Source organism: Camelus ferus, chromosome 3, assembly GCF_009834535.1.
Source record: "Camelus ferus isolate YT-003-E chromosome 3, BCGSAC_Cfer_1.0, whole genome shotgun sequence".
Taxonomy (NCBI): Eukaryota; Metazoa; Chordata; class Mammalia; order Artiodactyla; family Camelidae; genus Camelus; species Camelus ferus.
In genome coordinates, this window is record NC_045698.1 from 105,385,605 (window position 1) to 105,404,995 (window position 19,391).

A 19,391-nucleotide genomic window follows, 5' to 3' on the forward strand; every position below is an offset into this window, starting at 1 on the left:
CTACCACTATCCATCTAGTTGCTCAAAACACGAATCTCAGAGTCAGCATAGGCCGTCCATCCTCTCACATCCTATAGGTCATCAAATCAAATTCTATAGTATTTCTTCAACATTTTACTCTTATCCTCCCCTCCTCTACTTGACTATTACTTCAACCTTAACCTGAAGCCTATTATCTCTCCCCTGACGGAAAACTACAACTTTCTAACTGATCTCCCAGCCTTTAGCCTTATATCCTTCTAGGATCTATTTTCCATTCTTTGGACAGAGATTTTTCCTAAAATTCAAATAATATCATGCTATCCCCATTCCTCAGTGACTCCCCCATTGCCTACAGATAAAGTAGAAATTCCTTAGCATGGCATACATGCCTTGCATGATCTGGTGCCTGCCTACCTCTCTAGTCTTATCTATCACTGCAAAGTCCAAAGTATATCATTCAATCCAGTTACAATGAAGTGATTGCAATTTCTAAAAAACACAAGGTAGTTGCATATTGTTATGCCTTTGCATGTAGTCCTTTCTACCTGGCATAACTTTCTATGCCTGTCTGCTTGGTAAGGATTCTCTTTAAAGACTGAGCAGGTAGGGGCAACTTATCTTTGGCTCTCCAACCTCCCTGTAGAATTGCTTTCTCTCTCCTGCAGCGGATACTGTTGGCTGCCTACCCAAGAGCATTCCACCTTATTTTTCTTCTTTCCCTACAAGACTCTAATTTTGTTAAGGCTATATGGCCATATGCTTCAGAAGAGGGCTGGCCTAATGTTGACTCCTCATCCATCTAAGCCAGTCAGTGATTGAGCTTAGGTATGGTTAGGTAAGGACATGCTATTCTAGTCAATGAAATGGAAGAAGTCTGCTGGAGAGCCTTTTGGAGGGTTTTCTCTCTTGATGAGACACACAGGCAGAGATGGTCTTTTCTTCTAATGGACATTATAGTTTCTGGATGAGTTGGATTTCTGGGCCTAGAACCAGAGGAGTACTGACTAATACAAAGTGTATGGTAAAAGCAAAGCAAGTTCTCCCAGACTGGGCTAACAAATCATGATGGTAACAGGTTTAAACCAGTTGCTAGAACTAACTCATCAGTGATGAGTTCCAACAAAGTAGATTTAGAGGGACTCTCCTAAGCTTCAAAGCTAAGGCTCCACATATTTCTACAGATTAAGAACAGAACTATTCCAGAGCACAGGGCTGAACCTGTGTGGGGAGGTTGTGGCCTTGCCCTTGGGAAGAGAGTACCAGAAAACCTGGAAGGGAAGAGAGAACAGCTCTGTCCTTAGAAGGGTTATATCTGGAAAGAGCCGAGAACCCACAGAAAAACCACTGGAAGCCAGGAAAAGAAAGAAACGGGAGAGGTACAAAGTTACGTTTCTCAATACAAATTATCACACTGGCCCAGAGGGGCATGACACACTGGAAGAAATGCGGACTTTGGAGTCAGACTGCTGAGGCTGCAGTCCCAGTTCTGCCACTTCTAGCAGCGAGGCCCCTGGCAAGCTGCTGAATCTCTCTAAATCTCAGATTTCTCATTTGTAAAAAGAAAATGATAATACTTTTCTTTTAGGGCTGATAAGCAGAGTTTCTGGCTTATAATATGGGCTCAATAAAGCAGACACTCTTGTTATAAATATTTTTATATGTTAGTGATAAGTTTACCACACTAGCCTATTATCTGTTACAAGTTTAAGTCTGCTAAAGACACGGCAACCAGTAATTTCTTGACTTGTCTTTCTGAAAATTTAATATCTCAGAAGATGGAAGAAATGATTTAAGAAACATACATTTGGGCTTAGAATTTTTGTTAAATGGTGATGGGAATCTTTGGAGAGAGCAACTACATGAGAGACAGTATGGTGCAGCAGTAGACTTGGCTACGCACTCGTCATCTATGAGCTGTGTACTCTTAGACAACTTACTTAATCTCTCTGAGCTTCAGCTTCCTCGTCTGTAACACAAATAATATCTATTATATAGGATGTTTTTCAGGATTAGGAATAATCCATCAAAGATTTCTGGTATATTTTAGGCACTCAGTAAGTAGTACCTATTTTTATTATTATGATAAATATTAGAATGGTAAAATTTCACAGAGTTAAATGAGAAAAATAGATATGATCTCAAGACCTATCCCAAGAGGTAGGCAATGTTTTTTAAAATTTATCAGAAAAATAAATTGAATTTATTATGCTCATGGCACTGCCCCTATTATGCTAAGTATACTTTTGGCACAATTTACCTCTTCCTTCTGAACCTTTCTTTGCTCGACTCTGCAGTTGTGATTCCAATAAGAAATAAAAGGAGAGGCTTAGGAAGAAATTATTGGTACTGTAGAGAAGTTCTTTGACTAGCTAAAATTTTAATTGAGTAATAAATATGAAAGCCATCTCTTCTGGGTTTGAGAGTTCAGCTTGGGTGCTGTGTTAAGTATTTTATACAGATTATACTCTTTAATTCTTTCCCTTTTTTGCCTACAAATTATTAGAAGATGACTGTTTAATAGACATTTATCTTATTCCTGGCTGCCCAGCCTCCAAATTGCCTTTATAAGTTTGGGGAACAGGCCACTGTGTGAGGCAGGGCCCAACATCTCACTCGTGGAAGCCAAATGGCTCTGGTATCAGCTTTTCCTGATTGGGACCCAGGCATGACTGATTAGCCCACCCCTCAAGGAATGTGATTCTGGAGATAGAAGTCAAAAGAAGAAGGCAATGGGTAAAATTTATTCTGGTGGTGATGGCATTCAGCATCTGGTGATAGTGATGGCAGCTTGGTCAGCTGTGGCACCCAGTCCCCAGAGCACTGCCAGCGTCCAGCAAGGGCATCCTTCCTGTGGCATGGTTTCTTCTGTGGGTCTAGCCACCCAGCCTCCATTGGTGCCTGCCTCACCTGGTTTTCTAGCCTTTCCATTGATTCTATGAGTTCCCCAGTACTCTCTCAATAAATTCCTTTTCTGCTTCAGTTAACCAAAATCAGTTTTTGTTGTGTACAACCAAAAGACTCTGGTTAGTATGTAGTCTTTAGGTAATACTCAACCCAGAAAGCGTCTGATGCTGCTGCTTTTAGTACAGATCTATGGATAAAGTCATGGTCAAATTTGCAACTGGTCTGGGAGGTCTGTCTGGGCTCCCTTTAAGCCCATGCACCTCATGGAAAATATCTGCTTCTCCAATCTAAACCACCTATTTCTCTGTCTCCCACAACTTCATAATTTACACTCACTCATCCACCTAGTGAATAATCACTTATGCAGCACAAGGCAATATGCCAGGCACTGAGAGGAATCCAAAGGTCAATAAGCTATAACCCTGACAGTATACTTTGAAATTTTGAACCAGGTAAATATATTTTTAAAAAATTGAAAAATTGATCACTCTGTTGAGGGTAGAAATGAAGGGAACTCTTTTTATCTTTGAGTTAGTGTTCACTGGGGACAAGGTGATGTCCATTTCTTTGTAAATGTTCTAGAAATCAATCCCAAAAGGCAATTGGTTTCCCTTGTTAGAAGTTTAAGTCAAAAACACCAAGTAGCTCTCTAGAGCTCTGAGAAAAGATTGCCTCTTCTGAAGTTGACAACTAGGTTGCTGCTTATCAAAATATTTGTGACTAGGATGAGAGATGGGGAATTAGTGCCAGTGCATTCAAAATTTAACTCAAGATAATCCAGAGTCCTAAAATAGAATCAAAGAAACATCAGTTTCAAATGAAAACAGCATCCAGCTTGTCTCCTTTTCCTTAAAATAGCAAATAAACACTACTCCAGGGGAAGAGGGACCCCCGTCGCCTCCTGGACTGCTAGTAATTTGCCCAAGGAGGTTGTCACTATGTCTGAAAACAACAGAATACTCAACACAAGCAAGGAAGAAGGGCACATATTAGTAATGTAAAGTTAAATAGGTAAAGCAGATGATTCCAGACACCTGGGACAAGGCTAGTGAGACAGACAGACAGACAGAAACACACACACACACACACATATTAAAGGACCATAAACTGAGGTGCTGAACACTCACAAGACCTTTACCCACGAACAAAGTCTAATCTAGAAGTCAGACTTGGTTTTGGGGTAAGGTCTTCATTCCCTGGGTGATTTTGGACAAGTCACTTAACCACTGTAGGACTCACATTCTCTTCAGAATCCCTTCAGAATTGTAAGGAAACTTAGAGACCACCTAAGCCAGTCTTTAACTATTGCATTACTCTTCTTTGAAGCATCCCCAATAAGCACCTCTGCTTAAATGCTGACTTAAAAAAAATTTTTTTTGCCTTAAAAAAATATGTATTTATTTATTTATTTTACTGAAGTACAATCAATTACAATGTGTCAGGTTCTGGCGCACAGCACAGCACAATGCCCAGTCATGCATATACATACATGTATTCGTTTTCACTAAATGCTGACAGAATGCTCACTCTCCTCAGGCAACTGGTGTCATTTTTGAAATGCTTTGATTGTTAGAGAAGTTATTCCTTACATATTTGCAGTTTGTCTCCGTATGTCTTTCCCCATGTTAGTGACCTCTAAGGTCATATGTGTGAAGTCTTATCCATGGACAGCTCTTTAAGAAAGCTCTCAACTTCCTTTGCTTTTCTCATTTTCAGACTAAAACCACCCTCTCCTGTCCTATTGTTCTCATCCATCACGTTCAAGATACAGCATCATTCTGCTCTTCAGATTTTTATGTGTGTAGAGTAGTGGTTAAACAGCCCGAGGCCTCAGACGGTCTAAATTTGAGTACTGGTCCTGTCACTTAGTAGCTATGTGACAGTGGGCAAGTTATTTCTCTAGCCTCAGTTTTTCTCTTTAAAATCAGGATGGTAATAATAAGTATACCTATCTCTTAGAGAAGCTGTGAACGAGATAAATGAGAAAATACAAGTAAAATGTTCAGTATAATACCTGGCACTGAGTAAGCAATATTACTACTGCTATCACTAATAATAATAAATAATAAATTCACAGAATGAGAATAAGAATAAATGTTAGAATCGGGGAATTGAGAAAAGTTAGTCTATGCATAACTCCATAAACAACAATTGTTTTCCCTGATAATGAAACTTTCCATACTTTTCACAGTAATGATCAGTTTCAAGTGTGTGTTCATTGTCTGACCTGCCCCGAAAGGACAGGAAAATTGTCTGTCTTGTTGACTGCTCAATATTTAGTGCCTAGAACAGTGTCCTGTTTACTACTATGAGTCATAGAAAAGGAAACTAGGGTGCAGGGAGACTGGCAGCTTTATCTAAGATTGCGCAGAGGGCTCCCAGGAGAGCTAGGACAGGAACCCAGAGGTCCTGCGGGCCACTGCATTGCTGCTGCTGCGGCCCCCAGGCTGGGCCGAACTCCCAGAGAAGCGAGTGGAAAACAACCTGCCTCCAGATGGACAATTAACAAAGGCGGGAGTCGGGGCCGCCCTCTCGCGGCGCACGCACATACGCAGCGTGGGCAGATTGGTGTCTGCCTGCGCCCTTCGTGGGAACAGCGCGCACAAGCTCCCGCGCGGCGGCCGTGTCCGGGACCCACGCGCCCCTCCAGCCCTGGCTGCGCAGTTACCGGGGCGGCCGAGCTCCCCGCGGGAGCCGGCACCTTGCGCGCAGCGCGGTGAGTCCACCGGGGTAATTGGGGCCGGGGAAGGGTGCTGGAAAACAGTTGCTGATCAGATCCGGAAAGGGAGGTGGGGGAGAGCGGGAGCAACAACGCCTGGGTTGCTCAGTAGCTAGCTTTTTGTCTTGAGCCTTAAGGGAATATGAGCAATCTGATTCGTCTGACCCAACCTGGTCAGTTTACAGGTGGGAAACAGGCCCAGAGAGGTAAGCTGGTCTTGTAAAAACTAATTATTTTTCCTTGTGTTTCTTTGTTTATCCTTACCTATTTCACTGTAGGATTGGGGGCGACTTTTAATAAGAATCCATACATTAAAACAATGAAATAATACAAACAATGGCTAAAAAAACAAAAATAATAACAAAAAAACAACCTTACCCACGTAAGTATAATTACAAATAAACAGCTAGAACCAGGGGAAAAGAGAACTGAAATCTGTGGTCCATAGGTGAGCTGCGTTGGCCAACGTCCCTCAGATAAGTAGTGCCAAGGCTGCAACTGGAAGCCAGAACTTCCGGCTCCGGCTCCAGTGCTCCCTGAACAGCGAGCGCCAGAAACTTGGGAATGGCGAAGCTGACAGCATGCCAAGGCGCTGGCTCTTAACCTTGAAATCACTGACTCCTTAAAAATCTGGGTTCCCTCCCGTGGGTTCACGCATAATCTTGCATACAGTTTCAGATTTGACAGCGGGGTGAAGCGTCCCTGCTGTGAGGAATGACTGAAGACTGGCATTTAGACTGTGCTCTTTCAGAGCAATTTATTTGCTCTTTTGAAGGGAAGCAGCTGGTAAAAGAGTAAGTTCCTTCTGTGAGTCCGGACAGCGTCCTGATGCCCCTAGCTGCCTGATCTTGGACACATAGTTTCATCTCGCCAAGGCCCAGTTTTCTTTGTAAACCAAAGAAAAGATTGTCTGCCTCCTCTTTCAGGTTATTGTCAGACTGCAAATGAACATTGAGCCCAGTGCCTGGCACTAGTAGATGCTACATAAGACTGGTACATACAACCCAGTGAGTCAAAGCTGTGCCAGTTAAGAAAGGGTGATAACCTGGGGGAAATTAGGCTTATCCGAAATAAAAGAAAACAAAATTAAAAAACTAAAAACATGCAAGTATTAAGTCAGTCCTATTATGACTTACAAAGGACAGCACATACCTTAGTGATAGGAACCTAAACAAGAGTGCACTTGGAATAATGCACTATGCTGAGTATTTGACCCAAGGTCAAATGCTGAAAGTAGAAACTACCAGACATTCTAACAAGGACCATTTATTGGGCCTCACTTGCCGCTTTTGAATGGAGCCAGCACCTGTATAGTTGTTATTTATTTATTTATTTATTTATTTATTTATTTATTTATTTATTATTTATTATTTATTTGTAGTTGTTTTTAAATGAGAAGAAAGAGAAGGACATACATGGGAACCTGGACACCACCAGCAATGGTGTGCACTTGCCTAGTGATGGAGGTTCAGCTGAGTTTCTGCCAGGGTACAGGAGTTAACTTGGCAGTTGGCTCACATCCCTCTTGGATCAGAGTCTTGCTGTGGTAAACAGTGCCTTGGTTGATTCTGCCCTAGAACAAATAAATGGCTTTTTATTTAACTGATGGTGGGGGTGGGGGTGGGGTTGTTTGGGTGCTGTAACTAAAGCAAAATGGTATTTGTTGAGCTTGATTGTCTAAAGCCTGTTGTTTGTTTATTGACAGGCTTAAGCTCTTTAAAATCTGTGGATCCAAAATTGTGAGGACAGGGCCCGGGGCAGACCTACTTATCTATAAAAAGAACTGCTCTTACCAAATACTGTGTTGTCTTCTTTCTCAACCATTTTAGGCCTTGCAAATAGAGCCAGGGAAATATGGTTTAGGGCAACTAGCTGCTATTTAATTTGGGCTAGGAGACACACTACCTGATTGGTGGTTACATTCCTCTCTGTGTATTTATAAAGGGGAGTTTTTCCTCAGAAAGAGAGAGTGTATGTATGTGTATGTTTGGCATGTCTCTTCCCCTCTCTTCTTCACCCTCAATCAGTAATTTCTCTACTCAGAGGAGTCCTTTTTCTCCAAGCTTGGTGACTTTGGCAGGTTCCTTAAATTGCTGGTTCTATTGCCTGATTTTGTTTCACAGTAGCTCTGTTAGAAAGGTTTTTTTGTTTTTTTAAATTTGATTTTTAGATTCCAAACTCTTGGTGCTCCATGGGAGAACATAGAGCAAACACCCACTCTCTCAGGCAAAGGCTCTTCCTTATTTGAAGACGACCCATGTACCCCTTCCACATATCTTCTCCTTCAGACTCGTTGTCTTCATTCCTTCAGCTATTCCTTTATAGGATAAGAGTACGAGCAGAATTTCTCCATAAATTTTCTACAGATCACTTGCATCAGAATCACCTAAGGGCTTGTCAAAATGCCCTGTCTGTGACGTACTGAATCACAATCTTCATGAGTGGGGGCAAGAATTTGCATACCTAATAAGCGTTCCTGGTGATTCTTACGCACCTCTAGTTATGTGTTTAAGGGAGTGGGAAACTATTAATTATTTATAAGTTTCTGTGTTGTTTATCTAGTTGTGTAATGAGCAAGAGCCTCTTTTGTAATTTAAACAGACAAATAAGAAACCCATGATGTCCAAAGAAGATATATTGATGGCAAATAAGCTCTTGAGAAGATACTCAAGATCATTATCACTGGGGAAATGCACATAAAAACCACAAGCAGGTAACATTTCAAAGACGGCTACACCAAGTGTTGTCGAGGTTGTGGAACTCTTACACACTGTTGATAGGAATGTAAAATGGTACAGCTACATTTTAAAAGTTTGACATTTTCTTTAAAAGTTAAATATATACTTGTCTTGTGATCCAGACATTCCATTCCTAGGTCCAGCTTTATTGTGATAGAGAAGCTGGAAGCAACCAACTGTTCATCCAGTGCATGGATAAACAAACTGGTCTATTTATATAATAGAATACTACTCAACAATAAAAAGTAATGAACGATTGATACATGCTACAACATGGGTGGATCTCAAAATAATTTTGCTTAAAGAAGAAAGCCAGACAAAAAAGTGTACATACCTTATAATACGTTATATAAAATTCAAGGGAAGTTTCTGTCTCTTATCTTACCTCAAACTTTGTGGTGGCTTCCAGGAGTTGTGTATGATCATATTAGTCTAACTCCATTTGTAAGAGTGTCATTGGCAATTTGATTGCTGTTCTGCCAGGGTTTATCCACGCCATTCAGTCATTAATTCAATTAATTGAGCACCTACCATGTGCAAGATCTAGAGTAGACCCAAGGTAATTGATGAATAAAAGAAACATGATCCCTGCCCTTATGGAGCTTCTGCTCTATTCAATGAACCAGTAAAACAAATAGAATAAGAAACATGATTATTGGGAGAGAGGAGTGATTCTTTGGAGGGGGAATGGGAGTCAGGGAAGACTTGTCTGGGTTTCAGGCTAAGAAATAAAGCAGTCAGTTTTATGTTTTTCACCACTCTACTCTAGTGCTATGCATCCAGCTCAGGAGAAGGGTGGTGGAGGTTTAGACTTGGGTAGTCTTAGAGGTGGGAAGCACCAAAAGAACTAATGGCTATCCTTAATACTACAGGACAGATCCCAGAGGTTGACGTTTACACTGATCAACATTCTTTGAATTTGGCAGTTTTATCAGTTTTTAGTTTTTGTTACTTTCTTATTGCCTCCCCTCCTCCCCCAGCCTCCATCACCACATCTTATTCCATTACTGCATCTCATTCCTTATTTGTAAGAATGTCATGAGAGACCATCAAGACCTTGCTGATCCAGTTACACTAGGCTATGGCATTCCTTTGATCTACTGATCTAGTCTACTTTGGTTAAGGGAATGAGGATAGTCTGGCATGACCTGTTCTGTTTTTTTGTTAACCTATGCTGGCTCCCTGTTTCCCTTTCTAAGGGCTGATAGACCATCTGTTTTAATCAGGTAGCAGAAACCCAACTCTGAGTGGCTTAGGCCAGTGCAGGATGGGGAATGAAAATGTATTATCTCATACCAAAAAAATCCAAAGGGAATCAGCTTCCATCATGGCTGGATTGAGTAATGCCATCAGGGCTCAGACTCATGGTCTTTCTGTATCTCAGTTTTATTTCTTTGGTATTAGATGCATTGTCAGTCAGGCTCTGCTTTGTAGTTCTCATTACTTATTATTATCATCATGATTAGCTGTTCTCACCACCTACTTGAATATGATCAGCGAAGTGTCTCATCCAGGGTCATGCCACTCTTTCCATTTTAACAGTAATAGTAACAAAAACAACAGCTACTGTTATTGAGAACTTACCACTTTGCTGGACAATTTACATGGAGTATTTTATGAAATCTTATATAATAGCCCTGTAAGGAAGGTTATACAGTTATCCCAGGAACCTGGCTGATTGATTGCAGAATCAAAATTTGAAATAAGGTTTTCTGACTCCAGGGTCTAGGCTCCTAATCTTCACAGTGCCCCCTGCAGTCACTCTTGAGGGGTAAGAAAAGGAAAGCTAAGCCATCAAATAGTGTGCCTGTTTCTTAACTTTTTCTGAACATAAATCTTAAAATTTAGTTGGCAGTGATAGGGGCAGAGCTTTGGAGGTTATTCTTACATTTTTGTCAATCCCATATCATTCTTCTTTTCTTTGTTTTAATTGAAGTATAGTCAGTTTGCAGTGTTGGGTCAATTTCCGGCTTATAGCATAATGTTTACATACATATACATAATATATTCCTTTTCATATTCTTTTTCATCATAGGTTACTACAAGATATTGAATACAGTTCCCTGTACTATATGTATAACTCGTTGTTTATCTGTTTTATATATAAGTATCTGCAAATCTTAAACTCCTAGTTTATCCCTTCCCACCCCTTTCCCCCTCAATCCCAGATCCTTCTTCATTTTAGAGTTCTGGAATCTCTTTGTATAGGGACCTCCCCTCTGACTTTTGTGAATATCTTTATAAACTAGGCTCATTAGCCAGGATCCCTTTGTGGCCACTTTTGTTTCTATAGGTATTTCCTCCCTTTATTCTTCAACAGGGTCTTTTGCTGTCACAATGCTTGAACTTCATCTTTGACAGTCTTCCCTGAACCCTAATCCCTAGAATCTCAGACAGAGGTTTTACTTCCTTTTAAAATTCTTTCTTAAATGTTTAAATTGACTTCCCTCTAGAACCTGGGGTGGAAGATTGATGGATGTCCATCTTTTCTTGCCATGACATTTTACATTTTCTTATGAAAGAACTTTAAGATGATGGTTTCACTTTTCCCTGGGATCTACTTACTTCCATTTCTTCATTCTGTTCTTCTGATTGGTCAGAATTAGCTTCAGAGTATCATTGCTGTTGTTACTTCTAACTTCTATTTTGAAAGGCATGAAATTATCAGGATGTCTACAACATTTATTTAGTCTCTCTGCTTTTAGTGAAATGAAACTTGGAGCAAGTAACCAGGTGTTTTAAATGCCCCATCCTTATTGTAGAGCCCTTTTTTCCCTTTTAAATTTGTATACTCAGAATCCAGAAAAATGCTTGGCATGAAATAACTGCTCCAAATATTTGTTGAATGAACATGTGAATGTCCAAATTTTCCTGTACCAGTATGAAGAGAAAAGAGAAGAGAATGAACTGTTTTATCCTATCCTAGAGTCAGAAGTAGTCACTGCTTAACATTCAGCAGACTTTTTTTTTTTTTCATTACCAACTATATGCTAGACCGATTTTAGTTCTTAATTGCCTATCACAGGTCATCAAAGAGGTCTCAGAGCTGAGCATGGGACTATATTGAATGGCATTATTTTCCCAAATGTATTCTCCAAGACAAGCCTCCTTATCAGACCAGAAGAGGAAATGGAACAAAGGCACCCTGCCTGCTCTCCCAGGCTTTTAAGCCGCATTTGTCCTGAGAGTGTCACAAAGACAGTGGATGACTTAAGCTATCTAATACTTTGTTTTTGACTTTTTATTCTGAAATAATTATAGGTCAACAGGAAGTTGCAAGAAGAGTACAGAGAGGTTCTTTTCTTTACCAGGTTCCTCCAGTGGTTACATCTTATTTAAACACAGCACAATGTTAAAACCAGGAAATTGGCATTGGCATAATATATGTGTATGATTGTTCTGTGCAGTTTTATTACATGTATAGATTTCTGTAACCACTGCCTCAATTATGGTACAGATCTATCCTGTCACCACAAATTTCTCCCTGGTGCTATTCCTTTGTAGTCACACCCACCTGCCCCCAACACTCATCCCTAATCAGGTGATTATTCTGATCTCTGTCTCTATAATTTTGGATGTTATATAAATGGAATAATACAATATGTAACCTTTCCAGGTTGGGTTTTTTTTTTTTGCAGGCAGCATGATAGCCTCAAGAACCATTCAGTAGTTGCAGTTTATCAGTAGTTCATTCCTTTTTATTTCTGAGTATTCTATGATATTTGATATACCACTTTTTTTTTAGCTATCCACCTTTAAATTCACCTATTAAGCAACACTTTGGTTGTTTTCGGTTTTTAGGTATTACCAATAAAGCTTCTATGAACATTTGGAATATTTGTGAACAGGTTTTTATATAGACATAAGTTTTCTTCCTCTGGAATAGATGCCCTGTGGTGTCATTGCTGGAAAGTATATGTTTAGTTTTTAAAGAAACTGACAAACTATTTTCCAGAGTAGCTGTACCATTTTTACATTCCCATCAGCAACATATGAGAAGTCCAGTTTCTCCATACCCTTGCCAGGACTTCATATTATAAAATATTTTTTGAGTAACAGTTTTATTGAGATATAATTCACCCATTTAAAGTGTACATATCAATGGTTTTTAGTATATTCACTGAGTTGTGCAACTATCATCACAGTAAATTTAGAACATTTCACCATTCCCAAAAGAAACCCAGCCACCACATTCCAAACCTCTGTCCCTTCAGCCCTGGAAATTACTAATCTACTTTCTGTTTCTATAGATTTACCTATTCTGGACATTTCATATAAATAGAATCATAAAATATGTGGTCCTTTGTGACTAACTTCTTTCATTTAGCAAAATGTTTTCAAGATTCTTTCATGTTATAGCACAAATCAGTATTTTATTCCTTTTCATTGCCAAATAATATATAATATTTTTAATGAAATAAAAATGTATTTCTTTCCATTATATGGGCTATAAACTAAGAGAATAACAAAATGCTACAGAGATGTTCTGCTAGGCCTGCTTGGAGGTCTAGATTGCAATTAACCTAAGTGCAAATTAACCTAAGTGCTATTTTAAATATTTAGCAGTGCTCTGTGAAGTATTGCTTATGCTTTTTGTTTATTTAGCAACAATTCTGAATAGTGAAACCTGAGTAGCTCTCCTGAAATCCAATCGGGATTTTTCTAGAGAAGCAATGTACTGGGAGATAAATGTCAGCAATTCAGGCCAGGGACAGTTCAGCAAGCCAGTGGCAGTGTTCAGGATCTGGACTAGAGCTGTGCATCAGACAAATGGGTTCTAGGACCTTTCTGAACCCCCTGCCTTCTGAGCAACCTTGCTGTCCCCAAACACCTGTACATACTATCTGATCTGTGGGTCAGTGTTCCCAGGATGGAAACTTCTGCTACTAATACATTGGAAAGGGCCATTTATGTATGCAAATATGTATTTGTATATGCATAAACATTGTGAGACAGAGGAGGACCCAAAGAATGGGTGTTCTTCTAGTCTCCAAGGGCTTAGTGTCTAGCCAGGAAGATGAGGCATAGCTCTAAATAGCCCAAGGCCAAATGGGATGCATGCCACTTTAAATATTAGGAAATATTTTAACCATCCAGAAAAGAACAGAGAACAAAACAACAAATGCTTGTGTTCTTACTACCTGGCTTTGTTTAATTTTAACATTTTTGCCATATTTGCTTCAGTTTTTTTTTTTTTTTAACAAAACATCTCAGGTACTCAGCAATAAAAAAGAAGGAACTAGGAACTATTGATAACACACAATAGCTTAGATGAATCTCCAGAGAATTATGCTGATTAAATAAAGTCAGCCCCAAAAGGTTGTATACCGTTTGATTCAAATATGCATACTATATGATTTACATACAACTTTGAACTGACAAGATTGTAGAAGTGGAGATAGATTCCTGGTTGCCGGGGGTTAAGGGTAGGATAGGGCTGGAACTAAGTGGGTAAAAAGGCAACACGAAGGATCCTTGAGATGGAACTGTTCTGCATCTTGACTGTGTCAGTGTCAACATCTTGGCTGTGTTACTGTATTAAATAGTTTTGCATGATATTACCATTGGGGAAATTGGGTAAAGGGTATATAGAACCTCTGTATTACTCCTTCCAACTGCATTTAGTATTTATTTTTAACATGGACATTCTTTACTTCTGATCAGTGCCCCCTTTTCTTTAATAATTAAAGCAGATGTGACAATGTATGTTCCATAGGCCACAAACAGGCTGTTTTAGTTAGCATAAAATTTGAGTTAAATCATATATAAGTCAGAATGACTTCCCCATACCTCACTGTATGAAAATTTTTTTCATCACTTGGATTTATTGCTAATCACTTCCATGAAAAATTTAGTATCTGTGCTACATGTGTATGTATCTCTAAACAATATCTAGCATTGTTTTGTATATTTTAAACTTTAAAAAATGGTATCATACTCTGTATCCTTCTAGGACTTGTTTATATATGTATTTTCCTCTTTACAGTGTTTGTGAGGATATCCATATTGATACACGAATCTATAGTTTATTCATTTTTGCTGTTGTTCAGCATTCCATTAAATGGCTATACCGCAAGTTATTTGTCCATTTTCCTTGGGACATTTATGTTTTTTTTTTCTAATTTTCTGTTATTTCAACAGTACTGCAGTGAACTTTCTTGTCTACATTTCTTGTGTGTATGTGGAGAAGTCTCTTGAAGGCAGGATATATCTAGGAGAAGAACTCCTTGGCCTGAGAATATGCACATTTTCAACTTCTCTAAATATTGCCAAATTGCTCTTCAGGGTGGTTGCAACAATTTCCATTATCATATCAATATATGAGACTTCCCATGTATCTATAATCTTCCCAACATTTTATTTTTATATCTTGCCAATCTGTTGGACATGAAATGGTATTTCATTGTGGTTTTAATTATTCACATTTGCCTAGGTACTAGTGAATTGGAAATCTTTCCATTTATATATTAGCCATTTAAATTTTTTCTTTTGTGTATTACCCGTTCGTGCCTGTATCAGCCAGGTTTTAGTTGGAGATAACACAAATCATTCTGTTTTAATCATTAAAAGAGGGTCTAAGGTGCTTACCAAATTGGTGGAGGGGCTGGAGAAGCAGGCCACAGAAGGGGCCTCAGGAATGAGTCCCAGAGCAATAATATAGGAAAGGCCCTCCAAAGAAACTGCTACCCCATAATAATCAGGAAATGAGAATTGGGGAGCTGCTGTCCCTGCTGCTGGCTTCAAGATTCCATGACTTTAGCCACAGTCTGTTGCCAGAACTATTGACTTCGGCACAATGCAGTACCTGCTTCATCAAATGGATATCTCAAGCACTGCTTCTCTTCCTGCTTAGCTCATTTCCAAATCTGGGCTCACTTGAGACCATCAAATTGGTGGGATCTTAGAATCTTAGTTGCAAGGGAGTCTGGAAAGCTGGGTTTTAGCTCTCCAGTATCAGCATTGCAGCAAGACATAATAGGAGGAGATTAAAATTGACACTGAATGAACCCAAACACTGTATTTGCAATCATATTCTTTGTCTGGTTTTCTTTTAATTGCATTGTTTTAATGATTCATAGAAGTTCTTTATATAGTCTAGATATTAAACTTTTTTAGATTATATTAACTACAGATATCTTCTGATCCAAGGCCTCTCTTTTCATTTTGATTTTACAATTGCTTATGAACAAAACTTTTCAATATTACTGTCATCAGATGTATCAACTTTTCTTTTGGGGTTTGCACATTTTGTATTTTGTTGAAAAAAATCCTTCCCTTCTAGAGAGTATAAAAATATTTTCCTGTTTCTTCTAAGAATTTAGAGTTTCACATTTAACATTTAGGGCTTTAATCTATCTGGAGTGTATTTGGGGTGTTTTGGGGTTTTTTTTATAGAGGAGACCAATTGTCCCATGGACTGTCTTTTCCCAGTGACTTATAGTGACACTTATGTCATATATCAAGTTTCCATATTTACTGTGGTCTGTTTCTGGGCTCTCCAACCTGTTCCACTGATCTGTTTTCCCCTATGTCAATACGATACTTTTTAATTATTATGACTTTCAAATAGATCTAGCTGTCTGGTAGGACAAATACCCCTACCTTGTTCTTCAGAGTTCTCTTAGCCTTTTACTTGTCCATATATATTTTAGAATAATTTTATTATGTTCTACTAAAAACAACAACAAAAAACCCCCAAACCCTATTGGGAGTTTTACTAAAATTGTATTGAAGCCATTTGGGCAATTTTTTTTTTTTGTCTTTATGATATTGATTCATCCTATCCATGAATATAGTGTATCTCTACTTGTAATTAGTTCTTTGATGTATTTCAATAAAATTTTATGATTTTTTTGTAAAAGTCTTATACATCTTTTGTTAAATCGATATTTAAGAAGGAGTAAGTATTAATATATTATTAAGTCTTTTTATTATTGTACTGCTATTTTTCCTTAAATTGCACTTTTATATATTGTTGGTATATATAGGAATACGATAATTTTTTTTCAATATTGATCTCTAGCAAAATTAAGAGGTTCTCACTTTTTCTTGCAGTTAGTTTTTAGTTCACTTCAAAGCTATAAAAGTGTGTAATTTAAAGAGATGGATAGTTCTGCATTTGTCATGAGAAACAGACAGATGATTCTATAATGTTTGTTATGAAAAGCAGCTCGTCCTCTTCTCTTTCCTGCTCCAGCCACTGCCAGGCAGTTCCTTATATTATTTTTAGCTGATTACTTTATAGCACATATGTACTGCTGGTTCTTGAGCTTTCAATTTAGGCATTGTTCTTTGATTTCCTCTATGGAATATGAGGCTTTAGCTTTTTTTCACTCCCTCTCCATCACCCTATCCTCTCAGCACTTAATATGAATTAGATCACTTGCATTATTATATCTGTGGATTCTACTTATAATCCGAACCAGGTAGTGACATATAATTACTTGTATCTTTTCTGCACAGTTACAACAACTCTTGTTTTTGTTCATTGGTTTGTTTTTCAGTTTTGTATGAATTGTCTGTGTAATTATGCCTAAATAAGCACCATATTCTCTACTGATTCAAAAAATCTGTTCTCGAGACATTCTAGTACTCTAGCCCAGTTTGTTTGCTGTCTCCCTGTAGCCAACAGTCAAACCTAGGATTTCCTTCCCTCTATCCTGGGGATTTCCTCAGTCCCTCTCACATATTAGATCACCAATTCCTTGTATCTTGTGTCTTTCTCTTTCTTGACATCTTTTTTTTTTAGCATTTTTTTATTGATTTATAATAATTTCACAATGTTGTGTCAAATTCCAGTGTAGAGCACAATTTTTCAGTTAGACATGAACATATATATATTCATTGTCACATTTTTTTCTCTGTGAGCTACCATAAGATCTTGTATATATTTCCCTGTGCTATACAGTATAATCTCGTTTATCTATTCTACATTTTGAAATCCCAGTCTATCCCTTCCCAGCCCTGGCCCCCTTGGCAACCACAAGTTTGTATTCTATGTCTGTGAGTCTATTTCTGTTTTGTATTTATGTTTTGTTTGTTTGTTTTTAGATTCCACATATGAGCAATCTCATATGGTATTTTTCTTTCTCTTTCTGGCTTACTTCGCTTAGAATGACATTCTCCAGGAGCATCCATGTTGCTGCAAATGGCGTTATGTTGTTGGTTTTTGTGGCTGAATAGTATTCCATTGTAGAAATATACCACATCTTCTTTATCCAATCATCTGTTGATGGACATTTGGGCTGTTTCCATATCTTGGCTATTGTAAATAGTGCTGCTATGAACATTGGGGTGCATGTGTCATTTTGGAGTAGGGTTCCTTCTGGATATAAGCCCAGGAGCGGGATTCCTGGGTCATAGGGTAAGTCTATTCCTAGTCTTTTGAGGAATCTCCATACTGTTTTCCACAGTGGCTGCACCAAACTACATTCCCACCAGCAGTGTAGGAGGGTTCCCTTTACTCCACAGCCTCTCCATTGACTTATTTCTTTATTTTGGTGGAACATATTCTCCTACAGTTTCCTGAGGACAGGAATATATAAGACAAATTCTCCAGGCCTTCAAGGTTCTGCAGTTTCTCCTCAATGTGTTTAGATGTAATTTTTTTTTTTTAACATGCTGCTTGGGACTTACACTTTCTGGATTTAAGAATTCATAGCTTTTATAAATTCTGGACAGTTCTTAGTCTCATGTCTTCAGATGTTACCTCTCCTCATTCTCTTTGTTCTTGGCTTCTGGAACACAGAGTTGATGCATGACCTCTTTGTTTCAATATCCAGATCCCTTAATTCTCTTTCCTATTTTTCCTGATTTTTTTTCTTTCTTTTTAGCAGTCTGGATAATTTCTTAACATCTGTCTGCTCCTTTATTATTTCTCTTTATCATAATTGTTTAACTTGTCCATTCAGTTTTTAATTTCAAAGACTAATTTTTAGTTTCTGTAAGTTCTACTTGGTGCTTTAAAAAATCATATGGGTATGTATGTATGTATGTATGTATGTATGTATGTATTTATTTATTTATTTATTTATTTATTTATTTATTTATTTATTTATTTATTTTTATTTTCTGGTCCTGTCTGTTTTATAGTTTCTATCTAATAGTTTGATTATCTGATGTTCTTGTGGTCTGATCCTGCTCTTTGTTGTCTCTGATGATGCTCACTTGCAATGAAGTTCTTATAATTTTGGAATTTATCTCATCTTTAGGACAGGGTTATCTGTTGGAGTACCATGTGGCATAGGTGAAGGATATGTCCTCCTGGAGACATTTTATTTTTCCTATGAGTACTCGTAGTAGCATTAGTCCAGGACTTCTTTTTTTTGTTTGTTTATTTCTCAGCATTGGGCTACTTGGACCACACGTAGAGTGTACATTTGAACCTACAACCCAGTGAAAGCAGGCTTGTTGTTACGAATTTTCAGAGGAGATCTTTTTCTTCACCCAGGATCCAAGCCAAGATGTAGAAGCATCTTTGTCATCTTCTGTGTGGGTGGAGGGACATTTTTTTCTGATTCACCATTTCACTGGTGTGTTTTGAGGGTCCCAGTTCTGTGAAGGAGCTTGTCTCCTGTTCCTGCATGGGCGCTAATGCCCAAGTCTCTGGTTCACTGAGCTCAACAGTGTCCTCTTCCCAGCCCACTCCATCCACTTTGGCTAGAGCTGCATCAGCTCAGTTGCTTCTGCTCTGATTTTCAGTTCCCCCTGTTTTGGGGGCCCTGCTGATTTCCTTTACTCTCTTGCAAGCCCTGTCATGCAGTGAAAAGGAAGTTTGTTATAGCTGATCTGGCATTTCTAGGTGTTTTGCAGTAGGGAGATTCTTCTTGTCTACAGTATTGCCTTTGTACTTTTTGAAGTTAGAAATAAAGGAGAAAAGTACATCTCACTGGATCAGGAAAGGCCTTAAAGATGAATGTCAGAGGATAGAGACGTGGGAGGGGGCACAGCAGGTGCAAAAGCATGAAGGCAGGAAGTGACCATGCAGGAATGGAGAAAAGCACATAACTTTCTTTCACTGGAATGTGTCAGGGAAAAGGAAAATGAGA

The 19,391-nt window shown here is 38.6% G+C and overlaps 1 protein-coding gene across 5 annotated transcripts in view; it reads left to right on the forward strand.

Annotated features, from left to right (window-relative positions):
• The window catches only part of ARHGEF37 (Rho guanine nucleotide exchange factor 37), a 65,256-nt gene that overhangs the window by 10,565 nt on the left and 35,300 nt on the right, over positions 1–19,391 (forward strand). The window contains exons 1-3 of one of the 5 annotated variants that reach the window (XM_014551695.2): positions 5,238–5,602; positions 6,987–7,151; positions 8,207–8,318. The exons of 1 other annotated variant lie outside the window; for it this stretch is intronic. The gene's annotated coding sequence lies outside the window, so the exon portion shown is untranslated. Of the gene's footprint in view, positions 1–5,237; positions 5,603–6,986; positions 7,152–8,206; positions 8,319–19,391 lie in introns of those variants that run through there. 3 more of the 5 variants (XM_014551698.2, XM_014551696.2, XM_006175912.3) reach the window with 3 other exon arrangements.